Below are 24849 nucleotides of genomic sequence, written 5' to 3' on the forward strand. Positions count from 1 at the left end.
TTACAAATTCTATTTTCTGTTGGTGCAGCCAAAATTTTCATTTGGTTTTGTGTGTGTGTGTGTGTGTGCGCGCGCGTGCGCGAATACAGTGGATTGCATTGCTGACTGATACTTCATTTGCAATCAAGTTTTTTTTTTCAAATATCATAACCAAACTACCTACCTCTTCAACATGTTATTAATAAACATACTGAAAAATAGAAGACACATGACTGAACCTTGCAGTATCCAAAGTTTTAAAACCTTCTAGTCTGATGTGGACATTTGATGAGTGCTGTTGAGTATGATTTTAGAGCAAGCTGCATATCCTTTTAACTCTGTGTCTATCCTATTTAACTAGCTCATTAAGAAGAATGTCATTGTACAGTTTGTCAGATCCCTTGCTGATATCAAGTTACAGTATATTATGTCTACAGCATTCCAACAATCCATTAAGAAATTACACAATCAAAAACTTGAGGTGTCCTTGACAAACTCATGGTGGTTCTGTTAATTATCACATTTTTTTCCAGAATGCTTATGGATCAGAATTTAGGCAACCTACATATCTAATAAGTCATCAATTTTTATGATTTGCTGTAGGAACATCTTATGAGTGTCTACAAGTGCTAGATTGCCCTTTATCCCACTTTGAAGGTAAGAATATTTTCTCTCTTATCACCTGACAATTCATCAGTTCTCAGGGATTTCTCAGAGGTTTTGTCTGTCTGTCTGTCTGTCTGTCGTCCCCCATCATCTATCTATCTATCTATCTATCTATCTATCTATCTATCTATCATCTATCTATCTATTATCTATCTATCATCTATCATCTATCATCTATCATCTATCTATCATCTATCTATCTATCTGTCTATCATCTATCTTTCATCTATCTATCTATCTATCTATCTATCATCTATCTATCTATCATCTATCTATCTATCTATCATCTATCATCTATCTATCTATCTATCTATCTATCATCTATCTATCTATCTGTCTATCTATCTATCTATCTATCTATCTATCTATCATCTATCTATCATCTATCATCTATCTATCTATCTATCTATCTATCTATCTATCTATCATCTATCTATCTATCTATCTATCTATCTATCTATCTATCTATCATCTATCTATCTATCTGTCTATCATCTATCTATCATCTATCTATCTATCTATCTATCTATCTATCTATCTATCTATCTATCTATCTATCTATCTATCTATCTATCTATCTATCTATCTATCTATCATCATCACATTTCTATAACTACCAATCTTATAACAAACTCTGTGATAATAAATATTAATTTGACCAAATCATCCACTAATTCTTTTAGGAACCATTCATCTGATTTTGCAGATTTAAACTTAGATGTAATGTGCTGAGAATGTCTACTATGGGAGGGTTAGAGCAAGAGTAAGGAACCTCTGGCCCTTCAAATGTTCAGCAATATTTAAAGGACCAGTTTCAGTATTCTTGACTTAGAAAGTATGTTATTCATAAGCTGGATAAGAATTTCATTGCCTCAGTACAGAAAGAAGAGGAGAGTAATTCCAACTCTTAGAAGAGGGATTTGGAGACCTCTGTCCTAGCACATGCCCACCTTCCCCTTGAGTCTGCAGATCATACAAAATCCATGGTGCTTCTGCAGCCATTAGACAACAACATTCCATGAACCACATGCTTCCCTTCTTGCGCAGTAATTAGATTTCTGGAAAGCTTTCTACTCACATGTTGGGACCCCCTGAAAATCCCTCCAGAATGGCAATTAACTTTAATGACAGGCCTTCTTTCATACCTGGTTGTCACATAGCTGTGTGATTTCCATAGAGACCACAGTTGGTAAGTATTCCTGCTTCTGCACATTTGAGACACTCACAAAATTCCCCCTGCCTGGTAATTAGCTTTGAAAAAAAAGGTTCTAATGAAAGCCTAATGGTTGCATGCTATGTGTATACATGAAAATGAGATGCATTTGACAGATAGTGTCCATGGTAGGTGTGAGAATGGTGTTTCTGAATGCGTGTTATATGTGTGTAGATATGTTTGAAAACAGATGAAAAATAAAAGCAACTGGACAAAACCATTGTTAAACAAGAGGAAGACCAGTTTTGGACAGCATTCTGATCCAATAATTGCTGGTCGTAGACTTCCGAGAATTGCACAAAGCAGAAATTGCACAATTCTATCATTGTTCGTTTACTTCCAACATCTACTAATCACAGCTAATTCTTAGGTCTGTGGAGAAGTTTTGTCGATATTTTATCATTATGATAGAGATGATGATGATGATAGATAGATAGATAGATAGATAGATAGATAGATAGATAGATAGATAGATAGATAGATAGATGATAGATAGATAGATGATGGATAGATTGATGATGGATGGATGGATGGATAGATAGATAGATAGACAGACAGACTGATGATGGATAGATTGATGATGAATGGATGATAGATAGATAGATAGATAGATAGATATAGATAGATAAAAGATAGATAGATGGATGGATGGATAGATAGATAGATAGATAGATAGATAGATAGATAGATAGATAGATAGATAGATGATAGATGATAGATAGATAGATAGATAGATAGATAGATAGATAGATAGATAGATAGATAGATAGATGATGGATAGATAGATGATAGAGATAGAGATAAATGAGAGATAGATAGACAGACAAACAGACAGATATAGGAGAGAGAGAGAGACAGAGAGAGAGACAGAGGAGAAAGAGAGAGATGTAGACAGATGATAGAGATAGAAGTTAATAATTGCCATAATCAGGAATCTATTCCAATTCTGGGACAAAAGTGCTTCTCTGATCCTGAGGAAATAGTAGGTATGTTGTAGGAACAGGAAGGCTCTGTAGTTCACAAATTAAGTCTCCTCCATCCCTCCTTTCCCCAACTAGTTCTACAGAATATTTTGTAAGTGTATTTACTAATATCTGTGTCTGTTTATGGATTTTGTAATTTTATTGTTGTTGTGAGTTGCCCAGAGTTATGCTCTTAAGAATAGTGACCATTCTACAAATCTTTTAAATCAATACATTAGTATAAGTGAACAACCAAGGAGGGGCAATTGTCATCATGAATTAGGTAGAATATGTCATGGAAGCTCAGAAGCAACTCTCCAATGCTACATGCTACCAGCTTCTCTTTTCAATCCCACAACAACATACTAGAGAAGACTGATGACAGTCTGATGACAACATTTCATAAAGACACATAAGATTGTGTTTAAATGAAAATGTTCAGGGGCACCCACTAGGTAGCATCTATCTTTTTCCCAAATTACACAAACCAATCAACCTGAGCTGGCCCATTGTCTGAAGCACTGGAATCATCACAGCTGGAGTATTGAGTAAGCTCAGAACCTCTCACACAAGCACTCCATTGCATAAGACACCACAGACTTCCTAAGAAAACCAAATCCTCTAGGCCCGTGATGGCAAACCTATGGCATGCGTGCCGGAAGTGGCACACAAAGCCATCTCTCCCAGCATGCCAGCCATTGCCCGTTGCTCTTCTGGGTTCCATTGTGCACATGCGTGCTGGCCAGCTGGTCTTCGCATGTGCAGGAGTGCCAGAAAATGGAAGAGCATGCATGCCAGCCAGCTGGCCTTCACTCACACGTGTGCGCCAGAAACTGGAAGACCAGGTGGCCGGCATGCATGCGCATGCTGGAAACCGGAACTGCTCTCCTGGTTTTTTTGGTGCTCCTGCGTGTGTGCACCGGGGAGCTGCTCTTCTGATTCCTGGCCCTCCCATGGAGGCACATGTGGACTCCCGTTTCAGCATTTGGTGCCGAAAAGGTTTGTCAACACTGCCCTAGGCCATTTCCCTAATAACTTCATTTTAGCCCCCATGGATGTTGAGGCACAACAACACCAATGTCACTCATAGACATGTGCCCTCTCCAACTTATGCAGCAACTCTCACACACTTTCACACATTTCGCACACCTTTCCTAACATTTCCTGCACCCTTCCCATGTGCCCTTCTTAACCAGTGCAGTGCCCATTACTTTTTATTAAGTCAATTCAAAGGAAGTTTAAACTTCATAGGGAGGAGGGGAGGGAGGGAGGGAGGGAAGGAAGGAGGAAGAAGAAGGAAGGAAGGAAGGAAGGAAGGAAGGAAGGAAGGAAGGAAGGAAGGAAGGAAGGAAGGAAGGAAGGAAGGAAGGAAGGAAGGTAGGTTCTGGTGTTCCTTGCCAGCATTCTTCCCTGAGAAGGTCACTCAATGGGGAAGCAAACAGAAAATTGAAAAACACTCCCATTTCCACCAATGTTTTGGGGTTGTTTTTTTTTGTCCGCCCATACTTATTCTATTTCTCTGGAACAACTGGGCATGGGTTGTTTAGGATATTGTTTATATTGTTTAAGGTTGATCCTGTTTACACTCTTCTTAATCTCTGGTAATATTTTCTTAATCACTGTTAATAATTAATCTTGATCACTAAATTTTATCAGGGCATTCTTCCTGTCATTTGTTTAATTGATTTTATATTTTTTGTTGACCTTGTCCTGTTGATCTGGAGTTTATCCAGGTACAAGAAATGTGTACAAGTACCTAACAGTATGCTTTAAAAGAGAATATTAGCAGGTAGAGAGAGAAATGGCTGTGCTTTGCTTTCATCATTCCTGGAATTTAAAGTAAAATATTATTGGATAATATACTATGCACCTAATATTGCAGGTACTTGTAAGTATTATCTGTACATTTCCTTAATATTATTCAATTAGGACTCAAACATTGTTGAGTCCATTGTTGGACATTTTGGAATATTTCGAGCAGCATAATAATTAAAAAGGTATGTTTCTTTTTTTAGAGGCAGGAAATGCCTTTGACAATTTGAACTGGGTTTTCCTGTTCAAACTTTTGAAATACATGACTTTGGAGAGAACTTTATAAAATGGGTAAGATCAGCTGTGCTCCTTGTCAGTTTCAGAGCTAGCCCTAGTTAACAGCACAACAGAGCCAGGGTCACATCAGGAAACACTCTTACCCAATGTGTTTTGAATTTTGGTTTTTTTCTTAGTATTTATGTTCCAACAGAACATGCACAGTAGACACAGAGAGGTACTCTCTCTGCTCACATGCTCTGAAGCACACTCTTCTAAACAAACAAACAAAAACCAGATTAACAGAGCTGGAAGGGACCTTCTAGGTCATCCAGTCCAACCCCCCACCCAAGCAGGAGGTCCTACACCATTTCTGACAAATGGCAGTTCAGTCTCTTCTTGAAAGCTTCTGGTGATGAAGCTCCCACAACTTCTGAAGGCAAGCTGTTCCTTTGGTTGATTGCTCCCTCCGTCAGAAAAAAATTCCTTATTTCCAGGTTGAATCTCTCCTTGTTCAGGTTCCATCCATTATTCCTTGTCTGGCCTTCAGGTGCTTTGAAAATAGCTTGACCCCTTCCTCTCTGTGGCAGCCCCTCAAATATTGGAAGACTGCTATCATGTCTCCCCTGGTCCTTCTCTTCTCTAGAATAGCCATGCCCAGTTCCTGCAACTGTTCCTTGTATGTTTTAGTCTCCAGTCCCCTAATCATCCTGGTTGCTCTTCTCTGCACTCTTTCTAGAGTCTCAACATCTTTTTTATGGTGTGGTGACCAAAAGTGGATGCAGTACTCTTATTAAGGCTTTATAGAGTGGCATTAGTACCCCACTTGATCCTGATTGTATCCCTCTGTTAATGCAATATAGGGCTGCATTGGCTTTTTTGGCTGCTGATGCACACTACTGGCTCATATTTAGTTGGTTGTCCACTAAGACTCCAAGATCCCTCTCACAGTTACTACTATTGAACCTGGTTTCATCCAGTCTATATGTGTATTTTTGGTTTTTCTTGCCTAAGTGTAAGTGTAAAACATAGGTATTAAGAGCTATTTCAAGAGTCAAAAGTCCAAAACAATGAAAAGAGTTCCCACACAAATATTGGTATCCAATTTCTGGACTAGAACAAAAGGGGCTTGAGGGGCTCGTGTTCAAAACAGTGATGCAACTTGTTTTATTTACTTCAGCCAATAATATCAGATGCTAAATACGAACATTCAGTAGAAGGAAGTATGGACATATGACTTTAAAGTTAAATGCAGATAATTAAATTCAGAACATCAGCAGCAGTAACATTAGATAAATCTACTAGTATTGCCAAAGAACATCATATGTACCGTTGTTATATGCTGAAACATGATATTCTTATGTTTATACCCTTGCTTCTTTGATTCCCTGAGCAATTATATTTCCAAAATTCGTACTTTTTGGCTAAGGCAATTAGTTAAAGTTTAGATGGTATCTAAACTTCTATCTGATGTAATGGCACATTACAGTTCTAATGCAAAGATAAAATTAGTCATTGCGGAGAACTTGTTTAATCACGTTTTACAGATTTAATCAGAAGGGTTAATTGAAGAATCTCTTCAATCCTCACTTTTCTGTTGAAGATCCTGTACACACTCCCAAGATTTAAAGGTGTGCTCTTTGTGGGCAACACAAAACGGGCTTCTCGAACCCTGTGCCTTCCAAATGTGTCAGGGTTGTAATGTCTGGCATTCTTTCACCTGAGAAAGAACCAGACTCAATGCCCAACCAAGTCATTAAGCTCATTGTTATACATGGGCTATTTGTGTTGTTGTTTTTGTTTAGCATCAGTTGTTTTAAGGCATTTATGCCACACAAGACGTTTTGATCTGTGGTATTTGGAGGAATGGAATTTTTTTTGGAAAAATATAAGAACAGGCACAAATATAAGCTTAGGCCATGTCCCTATTTGCACCTGTATCTTTTTCTGTTATGTCCTCGTGGCATTGCCTTCATATCATCCAGATGTGGTATTCAGCAGGTTTCAGCAGGTTCTGACCAGTTCTGGAGAACCAGTAGCGGAAATTTGGAGTAGATCGGAGAATTGTCAAATACCACCTCTGACTGGCCCCGCCCCCATCTATTCTCTGCCTCTAGAGTCCCAGCTGATTGGCTGGGTCTTCTTTTGTTGCCCTGCACAGGAGAACAGAACTGGAAAGCAGGTTAGTGGGCTGGGGAGAGAATGGGGATTTTGCAGTAACCTTCCCCTGCCACACCCACCAAGCCACGTCCACAGAACCGGTAATATTTTTTTTTAATCCTACCTCTTATATCATTCCCCCTCACTCAGAGAACAATGTACCACTGCCAGAATCCATTCATATGACAATCCCCAGACCACTTTAACCAGCCAGAAGCAGCATGGATCTAAAGAAGAGGTGACTAACCCCAGTCCTGTCTCTGTACAGAGACCCATTTAACTAACAGAAGGCCAAGTGACAACCAGATGCAGGGACAGCTATGAACTCCCTTCCCCTTATTAACCTCTTGCCATTTACTCTCGATGTCAAAAAGGCTCATACCATAGATGTACATCTCTTATAAAATGGTATAACCTATATAGTTTATCCCAAATGAACAAAAGCATGGTTACGGTGGAAGGCGTTCTCTGTGACTGACGTGTGTTATGATACTGACTGACTACGGACCGATACTGACTAACCCTGTTTATTTTGATGTTCTGTTGATATCGAAGGTTATTTGTTATATTATGGTTTGATATTTGTCTGCTGTAAAAGACATGGAACCGATAAGAAGATTTTATAACTAGATGTAAGACTTTATAACTGGATAGTTCTGGACTGATAAAAACGTGTATGACATGGACTGTTTATTGGACTGTGTTATTTCTTCAAGTAAACATTAATACAACTTGTTCAACTCTATGTGGCTGTATATTTCTTCATAACTGTTCTCATAAATTGTTTTCCATGTGCATATTCTTTTTATACAAGGGTTACTCTGCACATATCCTAACAACGTGTGTCAATCCATCTAAAATAGAAGGTGTATAAAATAATGGTGCACCGAGCAGCTCTTTATAGTACTGAGAGCTGACCAGTCACTAAATACATTGAGCACATTTTGCACACCATGAAAATGCACATGCTTTGTTGTCCTTTAGACATTTTCTCCTTGACCATGTCAGCAATGATACAATGTGGAAGAAAATGGGCTCCACAGCAATATGAGAGAAAATGCGGGAGAAACACCTACAGTAATACAACCTACAGTGGTACAACCATGCTCTATGAGCAGCACCCTATGTTGGCTTCCACTTCCATATGTATGGAAGACCAAAGCAAAGATGGCAAGATACAATAAATGTGGACATGAAAAATGTCTGATGTGGCCTGGATCATGTTTGATCATGCAAGATGGTGCTTGTTGACCCAGAAAGAGGATCCTGCACCTGCGGGAAAAATGCTAGGATGATGATAATGATGATAATGAGTTTATCCCAAATATGGCATGCTATCAAGAAAGCAAAATAAACTCCATAAGATCTTTCATTGCTAATTTAACTGTTAACACTGCTAATGGGAATACAGTAAATATCAGTCCTATAAGTATATGCTTCTGAACTGATTATATATAGTTTTTTTTTAAAAGAACAACCCTATATAATCACTATATTTTTCAAAATGTTTCTCACATATATCATTCAGTGCTTATAATTTAGTTGGGTTCAAATAGCTGCCTTTAATCAGGGAACAAACTACTAATATGCTAAGGAAACGTGTATTTTATTGTTTCCAAGCCTCCTGTTAACTTTTGCTCTGATTTTAAATTGAAGGCACCCCATCCTTCCCAGTGCAGGAAATATATTTAATGCAGAAGATGTATCACCAGGGCTTCTGACCAGTGGTGCAATTCCATTTTCTTTTTACTACCGGTTCTGTGGGCGTGGCTTGGTGGGCGTGGCAGGGGAAGGACCCTGTAAAATCTCCAGTCAGAGGTGGTATTTGCCGGTTCTCCAAACAACTCAAAATTTCCTCTACCGGTTCTCCAGAACTGGTCAGAACCTGCTGAATCCCACCTCTGCTTCTGACTTAAAAAAAACAAGCCAACAAAAAATGTGGAAGCAGTCACTAAAGGCTCAGATTATACAGAACTGAGGTGCTGGCATTAGAGTCATCCTTACCCCTACACTGTTCTTAATTAAAATAGTTCCCTTAATTGCAACTTAGCTCTGCTGGGATGGAAAACAAAAGATGTTTGTATTATGCCTATCGTATCAAGCCCAGTGTGCAACATATGGCTTCAATCTGGAAGAGCCGGATGAGAAAATACAACAAGCCCTTTTCTCCACCGTTGAGACTTTACTCAGTTGAGGCTTTATTAATAGCAGGCTCACATCATGTGTGGTTTGTTTCTTGCTTGGATAGGACTTATTTAGCTTTACCAAAAAAAACCCATATTTTTTGAAGGCAAAGATTGTTGACAGATGAATTGCAAGCTTTGGCATTGTCCCTTGTTAGTTGAAGTCTTAAGCAGTTGTAGGTTGGCAACATCTAGACACCCATACTGTGGTAATATATTTTATTCTGTGGGTCCTTGTATAGCTTTGCATAGATCTAGGGACTAAAAAATGCCTCTGGTGGGGGGCATTTCCGCCTGCTATGGGTGTTTTTGTCCTGTTAGGACCTGCGAAGCTTAGGGGACCAGATATGTCGGTGAAAGGTCATAGTATATAGCTGAGCCATTCCCAAGGGAATAGCTGAGCCATTCCCATGGGAGCTTCCGCAGATGTATATTCTCATCCTGTTTATTCTCATCCTATATATCCTGTGGAAATAACATCCTGTTGAGGTCACTTGTTCTCTGTATATGCATTTTGTTCTCAATAAAAGCTGGTACCTGGGTCTACTCGGGGCTGGCAATCGCTCAGGCGTTTTCCCTGCGTCTCATTTCGATTGTCAGTCCACCACAAGTGGTGACCCGACGTGATAGTTTGGAAGGCTATACGTTTTGGCGTGATAGCTTGAAAGCTATCGTTTCCCGCATCCTATACTCATCGTCGCGGACGTCGACTGGGCCCTCATCTTCTTCGCTGGACGGAGACAGATTCTTTTCGTGAGTATGGGGGAGATCTCTGAAAGCTCAGACAAAGCATTTTAGGGAAATGAGAGAGATCGCTGGGAATAGTTTTAAGTTTGGAGTTCATAGTAGAGGACATGCAGTAGGAAAGAAAGAAATTGAGGACTTATTACAGTATGTTTGGAAACATATTCCGTGTTATCAGAGGGAGGTAGTATTAAAGTAGAGTGCTGGAGAAAGATAGGGAAATTTTTGCACGAGGAGCCTCGTGCCCCTTCTTCAATTTTGTTAACCTGGAGGGTGGTTATGGATGCATTAGCTACTCATGAACAACCGCTCCTAGCACCCCTGAAGAAGGTTTGCCGCCTTACCATGCGGTACGTATATTGCCACCGACAGCACCTCCAGATAAATCCAGAGGACTGTCAGGCGCTGAAAATACTCTGTCAGAAGAGAAGAGTTTGCCTTTAAGAGTTCAAGTAGATGCAGTTACTGCAGCTATTCAGGAAGCAACAAATAGAGGGGAGTTATCAGGAGATGATTTGGTAGAATTTGGAGTGGAGATTCAACTTAATCCAGTAGAAATTGGTGTAGATGCTGCTTTAAATCAACAGAGAGATAGAATGCCTGAGGAGGGGTTCGTTCTTCTCCCACAGTTAAATTTACAAGCCGTGGGGGCTCTCCCTGACGGCGAAGGTGGTGAGAAGACCTTTACTAACATCAAACAAGGAAACAATGAACCCTATGAAAATTTCATTAGCAGATTGAAATTGGCTATTGAAAACAAATTGACAATCAATTTGCCCGGAATGAATGCTTTTGAAGTTAACGGTAGATCAGGCTAATGTAGATCGTAAAAGGATCCTGAATCCACTTATTGCGTGTGGAAAGCGAGAGATCACAGATTTGATAAACGCATGTAGAAGGTGGGGAGTCAGACTTTTAACATGGAGACTTTAGCTCTGGCTCTCCAGGCAGGAAATGCAAAAAAAGAAACTTGTTTCAATTGTGGGAAGCCTGGACATTTTAAAGCACAATGTTGGGCTCCTGGGGGGGGTCAAAGTCAACAAAAAAAAGAGATCATTGGGACAGGGTGTGACCTAAATCAATAATCAGCCTATATCAGATGCCCCTACAATCTTTACTGATGGAGGGAAAGTTTTTGGTGCTTGTGTTTGGAAAGATAAATCTGGAATTTGGCATACAAAAGTGACATCAGAGCAGAAGTCTGCCCAGCAGGCAGAACTTGCTGCTGTAGTTTTGGCTTTTCAAAAATTTCAAAATCAGGATTTTAATCTAATAGTGGATTCTTTGTATGTATATAATATGTTACCCTTTGTAGCAGGTTCTTATTTGTCTCCTGGAATATCACCTAATATTCTACGTTTGCTTTTGTTGTTGCAAGGATGTTTGGAGCAGCGTGTGAATGTGTGTTTTATTGTCCATATTCGTAGCCATAGTAATTTACCTGGAATTTTATCACAAGGCAATGCCAAAGCTGACAGTGCTGTAACTTCAGTTCTCACTGTCCAGCCATGGGACAGCCATAGTTATTTTCATCAAAATGCTAAAGCATTGACACATCAATTCAAGCTTACTGCTGCAGAAGCTGCTGCCATAATTCAGCAATGTCCAACTTGTTCAAAGCAAGGCACGGCTATTCCTATGGAGTCAACCCCAGGGGTTGAAACCTTCAATGATTTGGCAAATGGATGTTACTCAGTATCCATCATTTGCACCTTGGAAATATATACATGTGACTGTGGATACTTATTCAGGATTCCTAATGGCTACTCCTCAAAGAGGTGAAGCGGTTAAACATGTCATTAATCATTGCATTAAGACATTTTCAGTTGCTGAGTACGCCTCAAACTTTAAAAACAGACAATGGTGCAGCTTATCGGAGCACAGTCTTTGATCAGTTTTGCAAACAGTGGTCTGTGGAACATAAATTTGGAATTCCATACAATTCTACAGGACAGGCTATTGTAGGCGTTATAATGGCACGCTCAAGAACATGTTAGCTAAATTAAATAAAAAAGGAGGGAAGCTCCTGGGGCTTCCGGCAATTCAAGATCAATTAAATCTAGCCTTGTATACTTTAAATTTTTAAATTTGTCTGGTAACCCCCTGCGGCGCGGCCAGCAGGCATTTTCTTCTCCTTCTACAGATGCAGTGAGGCCTCGAGTGTTGGTGCGATTCCTTCCGGATCCGGCATGGGTTCCCGCTGAGCTGATTACGTGGGGGCGTGGTTATGCAGCAGTAGAACATCTTGGTCAAATTCGTTGGGTTCCTGGTGGTTGCATTCGGCCTGATCATTCACAAGCGCCCAGGTGCCAGTGAGGAGGTTCCTGATTCTCAGGATGGCGTTTCCGTGGTTCCTGATTCTCTTGATGCCGGCAGTCCAGGCGTGGCGCTGGGAAAGCTGGGAAAAGATGACTGCTTATCTGAGGTTATCAACTTGTATGCAGCAGGTTCCTTTGGGGAATCGGACTAAATTAATCTGCAAACAGCGGCATCCTTTGATTTTTCCAGCATATTGGTCCTGGCATAAGGGTCAAGACATTCTTTACTCGGGACCTGATAAGGATATTATATCTTCAGCCTGTGCTACAACTCTGATTCTGTTTAATGTTTCTGTTTCAGACTATGGACAGTATTGGTGTCAATTGGAGTTGCCTAAGTTACCTTATACAGACTCTCTTTCCCACCTTTGGGAATAGCTATGAACTATAGAGATATTCATATTTTAAATAATTTCACTGTTGCTATGTTTAATAATACTGTTAAGAGCATTAAGATGTTAAATGAAGAAGTGTCTGAAATTAGCCAAATTACTTTACAAAATCGTTATGCTTTAGACATAATATTAGCTGCCAAAGGAGGAGTTTGTGCTTTAATTCATTCACATTGTTGTATTTTTATACATAATTATGAGCCTAACATTACAAGAACTGTTCATGATATGGAAGACCGCATAGCTGAACACGAAGCAGGAAAAAGATGGCTTTGATAAGTCACCTTGGGCTTTGCTATGGGATTGGCTTCCTGGCGGCTCATGGTTACGTTTATTGCTTCAATTAGTTGTGACAATTGTTATTATACTTATTATGTTATGTTGCTGTATTCAATGTATTCCTAATCTATTTCAAATATGTACCTCAGTTTTTCAACGTATGGGACCAAGTCGCGAAAGTCGCGAAGGAACTGTGTATTATGCCACTAAAACACCCCCTATCTTTGAATAAATAAAAAAGGAGGGAATGTGGTAATATATTTTATTCTGTGGGTCCTTGTATAGCTTTGCATAGATCTAGGGACTAAAAAATGCCTCTGGTGGGGGGGGGCATTTCCGCCTGCTATGGGTGTTTTTGTCCTGTTAGGACCTGCGAAGCTTAGGGGACCAGATATGTCGGTGAAAGGTCATAGTATATAGCTGAGCCATTCCCAAGGGAATAGCTGAGCCATTCCCATGGGAGCTTCCTGAATGTATATTCTCATCCTGTTTATTCTCATCCTATATATCCTGTGGAAATAACATCCTGTTGAGGTCACTTGTTCTCTGTATATGCATTTTGTTCTCAATAAAAGCTGGTACCTGGGTCTACTCGGGGCTGGCAATCGCTCAGACGTTTTTCCCTGCGTCTCATTTCGATTGTCAGTCCACCACACATACAATCTCTATCTAAGTTTAGATTAATGCAGCAATTTCCTATAAAACTCAGCATCAGCACAAAGTGAGCTGAGCAATCTATAAATGCAGAAACAAAAGCAAAGCCAGCAGGGCTCTGGCTTTTTTGCTTGCTTTGGAGCAGACAGGTATTTCTTTCATAAACCAAAACCACTCACATCCGAACCATCTTAAAAGCTGGTTTTCTATGGAAGGTTTCAACTGAAGCTTTGGTTACAGACTGAGCATAAATCCAAATTTAATGCTGCATTTGAGTCTGGGTGGTGTTTTCTCTTGGAAGGGCTTAATTTCCCCACCCCCCCTGCAAAAAGGGAAATGAAATATAATTTATTAAGTTGCCTCTTGGCTGGAAGCGTTGCACTGGGTTGTCTAATTTTGTACTCTCCTTAAGGGCTGTGAAACTGTATGTTCCCCATCTTAAGCAGTTCCACAGCCAAACATTTCTCTTGTACTCTTGTTATTTGGCTTGACTGCATCCTAACACATTTTGTTCGTGCAAAGGCTGTATTTAGGCAGCAGGGCTTGATTTGCAGGTAATTGGAGAAAAATGCCACAAAATGCACATTTTTTAAATCCAAACTAAAAAATTCAGCCAGACTGGATAAGCTGGAAATCCTGAGGGTGTAATTGGATTACAAACATTTACCAGCCTTGCAGGACTTCAGTAGTAGTAGTATATTTCAACCATTCCCAAAGGCGTACAAAAGCTACAGTAGGAAAGGGACTCAAAACAGTCTATAAGGGTCAAAAAACTACAATTTCCACAGTTCCTGGAGGAGAGAAATAATTCTTGTATTAATTGGGCCTCATGTGCATAGATGGGCCTTGACACTAGCGGCCAGTGTAAAGAAATGCAAGTATCTTACACCCTTTTCCTTAGAGCTTCTATTTGGTTCTTACTTTTAGAACAAAGTTGTCTTTTCTTCTCATACAGGTAGCATCAAGATGGTTATTCCAGAGGAAAGAACTGTTTTCCCATCACCACCACCAAACGTGTTGTATTTCAGTTCCGAACCCAGTTAGATGTTCAAATTTCCTGGAATTTGGATTGCCTATCACAGACTGTTCTTTCATCAAGCAACTGGGCCTTTCTAAATGATGTGGTGTAATGTTCACATCTAGCATGATCCCAGGCTATGGTTCAATAGTGCATATTTGAGCCTTAAATCCAGGCCCTTCCAGGGGTGGGCTGCTATGGGCCCAGGTTCAGGAGAACCCATAGATAACATCATGGCCGGTTCTGAGAACCATCAAATCCCACCCCTGGCTGGCCCCGCCCACTCCACTCTGCTCCTCCCACCGTGCCCATCCCTCCCAGGAGTCTCCACGCAGCCCATTTTGGATACGAGATAAGTGCAGAGACCATGCAAGGGTGAAAAATGGGCCTCCCAGAAAAACGGGGAGGCCATTTTTGCCCTGCCAGAGGCTCAAGGAAAGCCTCCAGAGCCCAGGGGTGAAAACCAACCCCCCACTGTGGTACAGGAGCCTAACTAGGCCACACCCACCATGGCCACCCAGCAACCGGGCAGAGAGCCTGTTGCTGAAATTTTTGAAGCCCACCCCTGAGGCATTCTACACATCAGAGATAGGGAACTACGCCTCCTTTAGGTCTTGTGGACGTAGCATACTGGGAGTTGAAGTCCACAAGTCATAAAAGGGCCATAGTTCCCCTCTACATGTTCTATAGGGTCATAAGGCCAACTTCTTTTCTTATGAAAATGATAGGTTTGACTGGAGATTTGATTCATCTGTCCAAATCAGGATGGCAACTCCTGGGTTGATTTATTATGTTTTGGAGGAAAACTATAGTACCTCAAGGTGGATGTAAAACTAAATTTATATTGCCATGAAAGAGGAATTGCAGGCTTCCAGTTTGAAGTCTCTTTGGTGACAGACAGAAATCTACGATTGTGCATGTTTTTGGTCTGGGCTTGCCGCTGGAGCGCCCCGAGCCAGCTGCTTTTGGGGCTAAGCCACCCCGTAGAGGTGGTGAAGAGGGGGGAGACCGCCAGCAGGGTTGAGGAGAGCCGCATCTCTCCTCCTCAGCTGGCCATTACTCCCTTTCCCGAAGGCAGTTGCAGCTGTGGTCAGAAATGGCCACCATAAAGAAGAACTCGACCGGAAAAGAATGTGCAGGAGGAAGATAAGAAGTGAAAGTTTTGGCTGAGCGGGTTAAATTTGTAAAAGCAACAGCTAAGGTACCCTGGAATTTAAACTTACAAAAAAATAATATCGTTCCCAAAGAAGAGTTGGAAGCAGTGAAGGAAAGGGAAAAGGGAAAAGTTTGGCTTTTTTTCCCTTCTCTCTCCTTCCCTATATTGACAACTAAGAGACTTACATAAGAAATTGGAAAAATCCGCTTTGACATCAATAGGCAATTAAGCTGAAAATAAAACAAAATGCCAAAGGGATAATAAAGATTTCTGGACACTAAAATTATTTTTTCATAAGCAGGAAGAAAAAGAATAAGGGCAGGATCTGGAAGAGGGAGGAGACTGCCTGGAATTAAAAAGAATCTACAGTAAAGTTTCAACAAGACTTCTAAAAGATACATTTTAACTGAAACTTTGTAACTAAACAGTAACCCCAGGAAGAGAAAGTGAAAAAAAAAGAGCAAAAAGAAACAGCTTGAGTGTATTTGGATTATTTGGTGATCTTTGGATTCTTGATTATTACATTTGAATGACTAAAATCAATCAGGTGGTTGTTTAAAAATATATACAATGGCACTACTTCTGGATGAATTGAAAATGGAACTTAAAAAGTACAAAGAAGATGCACAAGAAGGGAAGGGTTCTTTTGGCTTTGTCTTTCAATTCTTAGAAATGGAGATTTGGAACTATGAGAAACAACAAGAAATGTCTGCAAAACAAAAAGACTGGGACAAAGAAGAAGCCATCTTTAATGAACAAGTTATTTTATGTGCAGAAGAAAAAGGAAAGGGGGGAAAGAGAATGGAGAATTTAAGATTTAAAAAAACAACCAAAGAAAAGAAAAATAATTCGAAAAATAAGTATAATACTGGAAAGCAACAGAAAAGGGGAATACAAAAGAGAGAAATAGAGGTAGAGAGACAAAGGGGTAAAAAGGGGAGAGAGAAGAAGAGAGGGAAGAAGGAAAGGAAACGAAGTTACAAAGGACCAGAGCAAAATACAGAGAAACAGGACCTATTTAGAGATAATGGGTGAAAATCGAACTGAAAAAGGGATTCTGTACAGGTACATAAGATTGTATTGTTATATTAGTAATAGAAATAACTTTAGAAAATTGGAAACAATGTATGATTAAAATGAGGGATAAAATAGTGTAATTTAATGAAATGTTTGTGAATAAAATAAGTGAAATAAAATAAATGAGAAAATTTAATTAGGAAGAAATGGGAACATTTTAATTAGTTAATGTTTTTTATAAAATATAAGTGAAGAGGGGGGGAGAAATAATTATGGAAAGCTTACAATTGCTTCCATAGAAGTATGATATTTAATTGAAAAGTAATGTTAAAGAAGTTAAGACTTTAATGAATATTAATATTAATGCTAGAATTGAATTGGAATGGAATGTTGTTTTAATTACATACATTTATAATTTTTTCTTTTTCTAAGAATATAGTGTGTATTTTAAGAATGTACCAAGCAGAATCCAAATTTATGTATTATAATCCGAAGTTATGTATTATATTGAATGCTATAACTTTAGGGTATATATTGAAGCCTAAATAAGAGTTAAATGGATAACCTTAAAAGATACAAAGGCATCATACTCCAATCAGTAACTACAGGAGAAATTTTGTTTAATGAGAAAAGATAATAGATAATTGAAACAGGACACATCAAAAAATATAAATACAATGATTTGAATTGAGATGAGATGATTAAAATAAAATTGAGAAAATTAAAAGAGTGGAGAAGCTATGCAGAAAATGTAAAATCGTAATAAGATATGGAATAGAATATAAAAATGAGCATGAACCTGAATTTGTGTCTGTACAAAGAAATGTAACCCGGGACTACGCTACTTTCAAAAAAGATGTTTTATTTGTATTTTTTTTCTCTTTGTGAAAACTCAAATAAAATTTACAAAAAAAAGAAAAGAAAGAGGAATTGCAGACAGATACAGGAGAAAGAGGAGGAAGCGTTATTTTTCTCAGAATTTGATTCATGGTAATAAGTGTCCAGAAAATTCATTTTGATCCCATTTTGCAAGATGTCAAATCAAACATGTCTTCAAATTATTAAAACATTTGGTAATGTAACTACGCCCATGGTTAAATTTTCAATCAACCTGTAGAGAAGTGATGGGAAAGGTACAAACCTTTAGAAGTTAATAAACTACAGGTCCCAACATCCCTTGATGTTGTCTATGGAAATTCTCAACTATCCAGGTCTCGGTTGTTCCACAGGTGTTTTTCCAAAAGCCAACTGGATTTTCTTGGGTTCTTTTCCCGTGGAAATTTTTTCCCTTGAAAACAAACTAAAGGAGCTTCTTGGATGAGAAGTGAAACAAGGAAAAAAAAAAACCCAAGAAGGCCCAATTGCCTTTTTGGAAAAATACGATCTGGACATCCCTGGTTATTAATAATGCCACCTATAGTGGGATAGGGAATTATACTGGTCGAATGTCTGGAATCCATTGATGTGGTGGAATCTCCAGTTGGAGTGGAGGGTGTGTGTGTGAAAAGACAGGTGTGCTTAGAGGTCTTGCAGGGAAGGAAGAGGTGGAAGTTAGACGCCCCCTTCAAAATCCCTGAAGTCTTTATCTGGCTGTTCCCAAGACAATGTAGTTAGTCTGATGAGATTCTTGTAACGAGGTAGGCAACAATAAAGAAGCTCTGATCAGCTCATAGTATCATTCTGGTTCCTTGTGTCTAACAACTGTTCTTAAATCAACTTCTAACAGATTATAACAGAATAACAGCGATGAGTCTTGGAGGTTTTCTAGTCCATCTCATTGCTCAAGCATGAAACCTTATACCGGGGGTGGCGAACCTTTTTTCGGCACCAAGTGCCCAAAGCGCATGCGTGTGTATGCATGCACCCCCAAAATGCAACTCGTGCCTCCATGCACCCCGCACATGTGCCCCCTTTGCTCCTGTGCATGCGTGCAGGCCCCCCACGCCCCATGCATGTGCACGCAACCCTGTGTATACGCCCCTGTGCATGTACATGCGACCCACGTGCATGCCCTGCCCCCACACACGCACGGCAGAGACCCAAAGACCAGCTGGCTGGCTGGAGGTGCATTTGCATGCATAGCAAAGCTGAGCTGGGGTGACGGCTTGCATGCCCAGAGAGAGGAATCTGCACGCCATCACAGCCCTAAATCATTTCGGATAAATTGTTGTGCAATCACTTTTTTAAAAAACCTCCAGTAATGGAGCACCACGACTTCTGAAGGTAAGTCATTCCACTGATTAATTGGAATGACTTCATTGCCAGGAAATTTCTGCTGAGTTCTAGATTGCTTCCTCTCCTTGATTAGTTTCCATCCATTGCTTCTTGTCCTGCCCTCAGGTGCTTTGGAGAATAGCTTGACCCCCTCTTCTTTGTGGAAGCCTCTGAGATATTGGACTATTGCTATCATGTCACCCAAATCACCAAAGCCACTTAAAAAGAATTCTGCATGCTTTGGTACACTTGCAAGACTGAATGACGCTAGTATGAACTAGGCCCGAAGAATTACAGTAATGAGACAACATTTTCCATTGCTAGGATTTCGCTCTTTGCTGGAAAGGCATTACAGAGGGCTCTATCAGTTGTGTGTTTTCCTGATCCTATAAAATGGTATCAGAGTTTAAGTACAGATTGACTACTGTAATTTTAGAGGCCTATTTTAAGCTCATCGCCATGCCAAAAATGCTCTTAGGTACTGAGCTCCTTGCATTACTTAGTACCTTTTCATCATGTTATGGCGTGCAAGGACTGCCTATTTTCCAGACTTTCAGTAATCAAAGATAAGTTTGGAAAGTTTCAGGAACAAGCTTTATAGGTTCACTCTGCATGAGATGCATCTCCGGGGGTTTGTATTTGCTTCTTTAAAAAATACCCACACACATTTTTCTTTAATTTTTTTTAGAAGTGTGGTAGGAAGACCAGTAGCTACTTATAAAGTCACTTTACTAATATTTTTTGTAACTGAAGACTATATAATGTAGGATATGAATAGTTTAGGGATTAAACTATTTTATTTAATCCTTAAACTAAATTATTTCCCTAAATAATTTACTTGAAAGCTAGGAAGTTTTTGAAATAGGGTTACATTATTTTCTGAATTTACTCACATTTCTGGGGTCATAACATTCAGTGAACTATGACTGACTAGACTGACTAAATTCAAAACAATTTAACCTACAAAACAACTTAACCTACATGCTTAACTTACAAACTCTACAAGCAGGCAAGCCTCATTTTAGCCCAATTCCTTACTGCTACCTTGGATACGCCATGAACGGGTTCATACAGTCATAGAGCTGAGCTCAACTTGAAGGACTGACTCTACTGTGTAAAATCCTGGATTAAATTCATGATCAGCCTTAGATATTCCTCCCTCCTAATTTAATCTCCTTAACTGGATAATATAATTATGCTGTGAATGTACTTTTCTTTTAATCCAGATTGATAGTTATGATTTCCTTGCATGTAAAAACAGAGACATTGTAGGCGTGAGCTTCTTGGGTATGAAGAAACCTTCAGTTTCCTTTATGCTATATCTGCGGAAGACGATAACATCTTTTAAAGTTACTGAAGACTTAAACAAGAACTGTGGAGCAGCTTGACTTGCCCATGAGTTTTGGAAATTAGATGCTTGGAATCTTGCTCCTTCTTTTATAAGTTATTTATTAAACAAATTTATATAGCCCCCAAACTCACATATGGTGACTCCGGGTGGCATACAACATTAAAAAGCATCTGTTAAAGTGGATTTTTAAAAATCACCCATTTAAATCCCCCCCAACCCCCCCAACACTGTAATGGCAACAATAGAGTTAAAGGAGCCACTTATTTGGCTTCGAATGGGGCCCTGAGGCCGCTGAGAAAACCAGATCTTCAAGGCCATGCCCCCACAAAAAACCCACAAAAAAAGCAACAAGGTGGAATCAGTTTTAGATCTGGGGGAATTATGTTCCAAAGCCACCACACAGAAGGCCCTTTCCCTAGATCCCAACAAATCTACTTATTTGATAATTGGGATCCACAGCATCCCATCTTCTAGCTCAGGTGGGCCAGGTAAATGTAATTAGGGAGAGATTATCTGTTAAATAAACCCAAACCATGAAGGGCTTTAAAGGCAATACCTTGCATTGCACCCAGAAGCAGATCAGCAACCCACAAAAGCCCCCACAAAAGAGGTGACACCTTTGCAAATTTGTATTTGCACAAACCATGTAGGCCACTGCATTTTGAGCCAACTGAAGCTTCCAGATGCTCTTCAAGGGCAGCCCATGTAGAGCACATGATAATAGTCTAAACATGGGAGAGGGGGCATGGGAGACCGTGAGAGCAGCCTATTGGTCCAGGAAACTGGCACATAACACACAGCTGTGCAAAGACCCTCCTGACCACAACTTCCATCTGCTTGGAATTGTGATCCAAGAGAACTCCCAGATTATGCACCAGATCTGTGTGGGATGGTACAACCCCATCTATGACCAAAGGGGGTAATCTTTCAAGAACCCCAGATTTACAGCCACTCATCTTGCCAGTGTTTGTTTTAACCTATTGCTCCCTATCCAGACCTCAACATCTTCCAGACACCTAGAAAGAGCAACTGCAGCGTCACCACAGGCAGAGATATACAACTGAATATCTTCAGCATATGGATGATATCTCTACAATGGTGAGAGATGATCTTCCCCAGCTGTTGGATGTAGATGTTAAATAGAAACAGAGAAAGTACTGACCCTTGAGGGACTTGGCCTCCCACCCACTAGGAGTGGTTCACGATCAGACCTCTCACTCCCAATCAACACCGGCTGCCTCAAGAAAGGCGAACAAAGGAGACAAACCAGGACAACATCAGTGGTGGGATTCAAATAATTTAACAACTGGTTCTCCGCCCTAATGATTTCTTCCAACCATCAGTTCACTAAACTGCTCAGAAAGTTAACAATCGGTTCTCCCGAAGTGGTGCGAACTGGCTGAATCCCATCACTGGGCGACACTGTGCATGTTGTTTAAGAGTGTCCTCAAAGGTATGGTAAAAAAAGATTCAAGGTGATATCTGTGACAATATGAGAGAAGCCTTGCTCCTTTTTAAAAATGTGAATACACATGATGTACATTTTAAAATGGGTGGAATTTCAATTGCATCATCTTCATTTATTTTTTTAACCATACCTCTGTTTAATATGTTAGATTGAAAACTTAGGCATAATGGCATTTACATGTGCATTTTTTTGGCCCCTCCTAGCAACTAACCTAAAATATACACTTTGTTCTCCTTAGATTATGCAAACAGGAGGTTCAGGAGACAGGGACAGTAATACTCTAATCCTAATTGTGCATATTCAGGTCTTCCAATTCATATAAAATTCAGAATCTGTATGTGCTCTGCATTAATTGAATTAACAGCAGTTGTCCACATATGGGATATACAAGCAAAGCAAATGTCGGGGCGGGGAATGAAACATGTTTAAAAACCTCTAGGTCATAATCCCAGTCAGACAGGTCCAAAAGTTATCCAGTTTAAAGCCCTGGACCATTTAATTATTCCAATTCATTCAATACAGTCCATTTCAGTAAAAAAGAAATATGACTCCAAGAAATTTCCTCCTCTGTGTAGGGATCTTGTGAAACTCCAAGGTGTTGAAAGCATCACACATTTTCAAGAATGTTTCTTTGTCTGCTTGTGGCAGTTTTTTTTTCCTCCAGGGCCAAAGTCCATACCCAGAGATTTCTTCTTTTCTCACATTATTACCTTTCAGCTTCATTGCTCGAAGCTGGAACTTCAACCCAAGTGAAACGTTCATGGCTGCTCTGATTTAGACAGTATTTGTTTTAGTAGCATTTCCCAGCTGCTCTGAGAAATCAGGCATCCCACTCAAGGCTAGCGTGCAGAGAGCTTCAATCCTGGGTTCAGTAGCCCAATATTTGGATTACCAACTTTCGCATGCCATTCAGGAAGGCCTATGCCAGGGGTGTCCAACCTTGGCAACTTTAAGACTTGTGGACTTCAACTCCCAGAATTCCTCAGCCAGCAAAGCTGGCTGAGGAATTCTAGGAGTTGAAGTCCACAAGTCTTAAAGTTGTCAAGGTTGGACACCCCTGGCCTACGCCATGCAGTTGGAAGCAAACTTGCACAACAACTAAGAATTATTGATGAGTCAACTTGTTTTTCCTTTCCTACACAGCTTTTTGCCTGCAACTGGCAACATTAGAATATTCCAGCAGCTTGGGAGTGCATAATATATATAACATTATATCCAATCCATAATAATATCCAACATGATTCACAGTTGAATTACATAGCTATGCAAATCTCTAGTTTAGTTGGAAGGCAAGTTCATCAGTTTGTTTCATGTATATTCTGTACACACACATTCCTTCTCTCTCCTTTTCTCTTTCTCTCATACATACACAAAGATTATTTTTCCCCATCATCTTTGGACCTTTTTAATCCCCAAATCAAGAAATCATCAATTCTATCTTTTCTTCTTTCAGCAAAATCCATATAAGGTTTCCAGTCTGATGTTTTTTTCTCTGACCAGATCTCAGCCAGTCCTTGAGTATTGGAGATTTGTCTTTAAATGAATCCAAACTCTAGCTCCTCTTTAGGACAATGATGGTTTATTCAATATATCAGCAAACAACAAATATTCTAATCAGGCAAAAATGGCTAAAAGCCAGGCAAGGTTAATGTTGGGTTCCAGTTTGCTCTCTTTCTTTTATTATCATTATTCTGAGACACCCCCACCCCCACCACACCCAGGTCTATAAGCAATTCTACTCCTGGCCACGCCTAACCTATTATCTCTAAATGCTATTAACCCTATGTCTACATCCCTAACCTATTCCGACCCTCACTAACTGATCCCCACCTGGTGTCACTTTCACAATGTCTTAACTCAATGCTTAATTACCACCTATATGTGCCCCAAGCCCCTCTAACAATATGTACCACAACAATACATGAAAAAAGCCATTCCCAGCCCCACAGTTGTTTCAGAACCCATCCTGCAATCTGCAGTCGCTTCAGAATCCATCCTGCAGCTCACAGCTCTGCTGAGACATTCTAAAGCAACCTTCAACCCCATCCGGTAGCACACAAGGAGCAATACAGATCAGGTGTCAGCAGAGCTAAGGTGATATTCTCCACTGCCAGCTGACTTGCTGTGAGGTGTGTTCGGAGCTGACGGGCTCCGTAGTGAACTCGGAGCCCGACACCAGATTTGTCAGTTTAGCCATTTCTGCAAGTTCAGTTAATTTTATAATTCAATCTTCTACTGTATTTCATTGCCTTTCCAACTTTTTGCATATGGTCACCTTGCCAGTTTCCATATACAATACGAATTTCCACTATTTCTTATCTAAGTCCCTTCCATAAAAACCCATTGGAAACATTTCTAGTTTCACTCTGATATTAAACCGCAATATCTTTTGGATCGTTGTATGGATTGGAAGGCAGATCCATGGATTAAAGTGAAGGCTGTGGGCTTGACATAGTAAAAGAGAAATGGATGGGATAAACAGCCAGAAATGGTCTTTGCAGTAATGTTCCTCCTCACCTTCCAAACTGAGAAATAATTTTAGATTGGCATTATGCTAATCTGACACCCTTCCAAATTTAGTGAGACCTCAATTCTCATTGACATGGCCTTTAATACATCTGGAGGACACCAGTTTGGAGAAGAGTGAAAGTTTACATTTGTGATGAAATCAAAAAAGTGAAAGCATGTGGCAATGTGGCATTCACCCAGAATATGCGAGAGACACCAATATTCATAAAACCATTCCATCAAAAAGCAGCATTTAACCTCAGAAAAAAATTATGTTCAGTGAATGTTTTAGGGAACATTTCATTAAACTGAACCGTTCCATTTGAGAAAGAAGTGGTTTTCCACAGGAAAGAAGAAATGGCTAACATTCCAGTATTCACTTGTCAGAGGTTTTCATACTTCTGCCCTTGAAAATAAATACATTCTTCCAACCGCTTGGATGTGAAGAGCCCTGAAGAGGCAGTGGCTTTCCAGTCTATGCACAGCTGATGCTCCAAACAGCATCGATGACTCAACACAAACATCTGTCCTACACAGCT

General features: G+C 39.9%; 1 long non-coding RNA gene across 1 annotated transcript; it reads left to right on the forward strand.

Moving 5' to 3' along the window:
* The first annotated feature begins 4591 nt into the window (after positions 1 to 4591).
* Positions 4592 to 15981, forward strand: LOC148127259 (uncharacterized). Its single transcript, XR_015741478.1, has 2 exons — positions 4592 to 4702; positions 14534 to 15981. It is a non-coding gene; the product is annotated as an uncharacterized LOC148127259 (long non-coding RNA).
* Positions 15982 to 24849: the final 8868 nt, after the last annotated feature.

The sequence above is a fragment of the Pseudonaja textilis genome, chromosome 2, assembly GCF_049901715.1.
Source record: "Pseudonaja textilis isolate UNSWEBS1 chromosome 2, rPseTex1.2, whole genome shotgun sequence".
Taxonomy (NCBI): domain Eukaryota; kingdom Metazoa; phylum Chordata; class Lepidosauria; order Squamata; family Elapidae; genus Pseudonaja; species Pseudonaja textilis.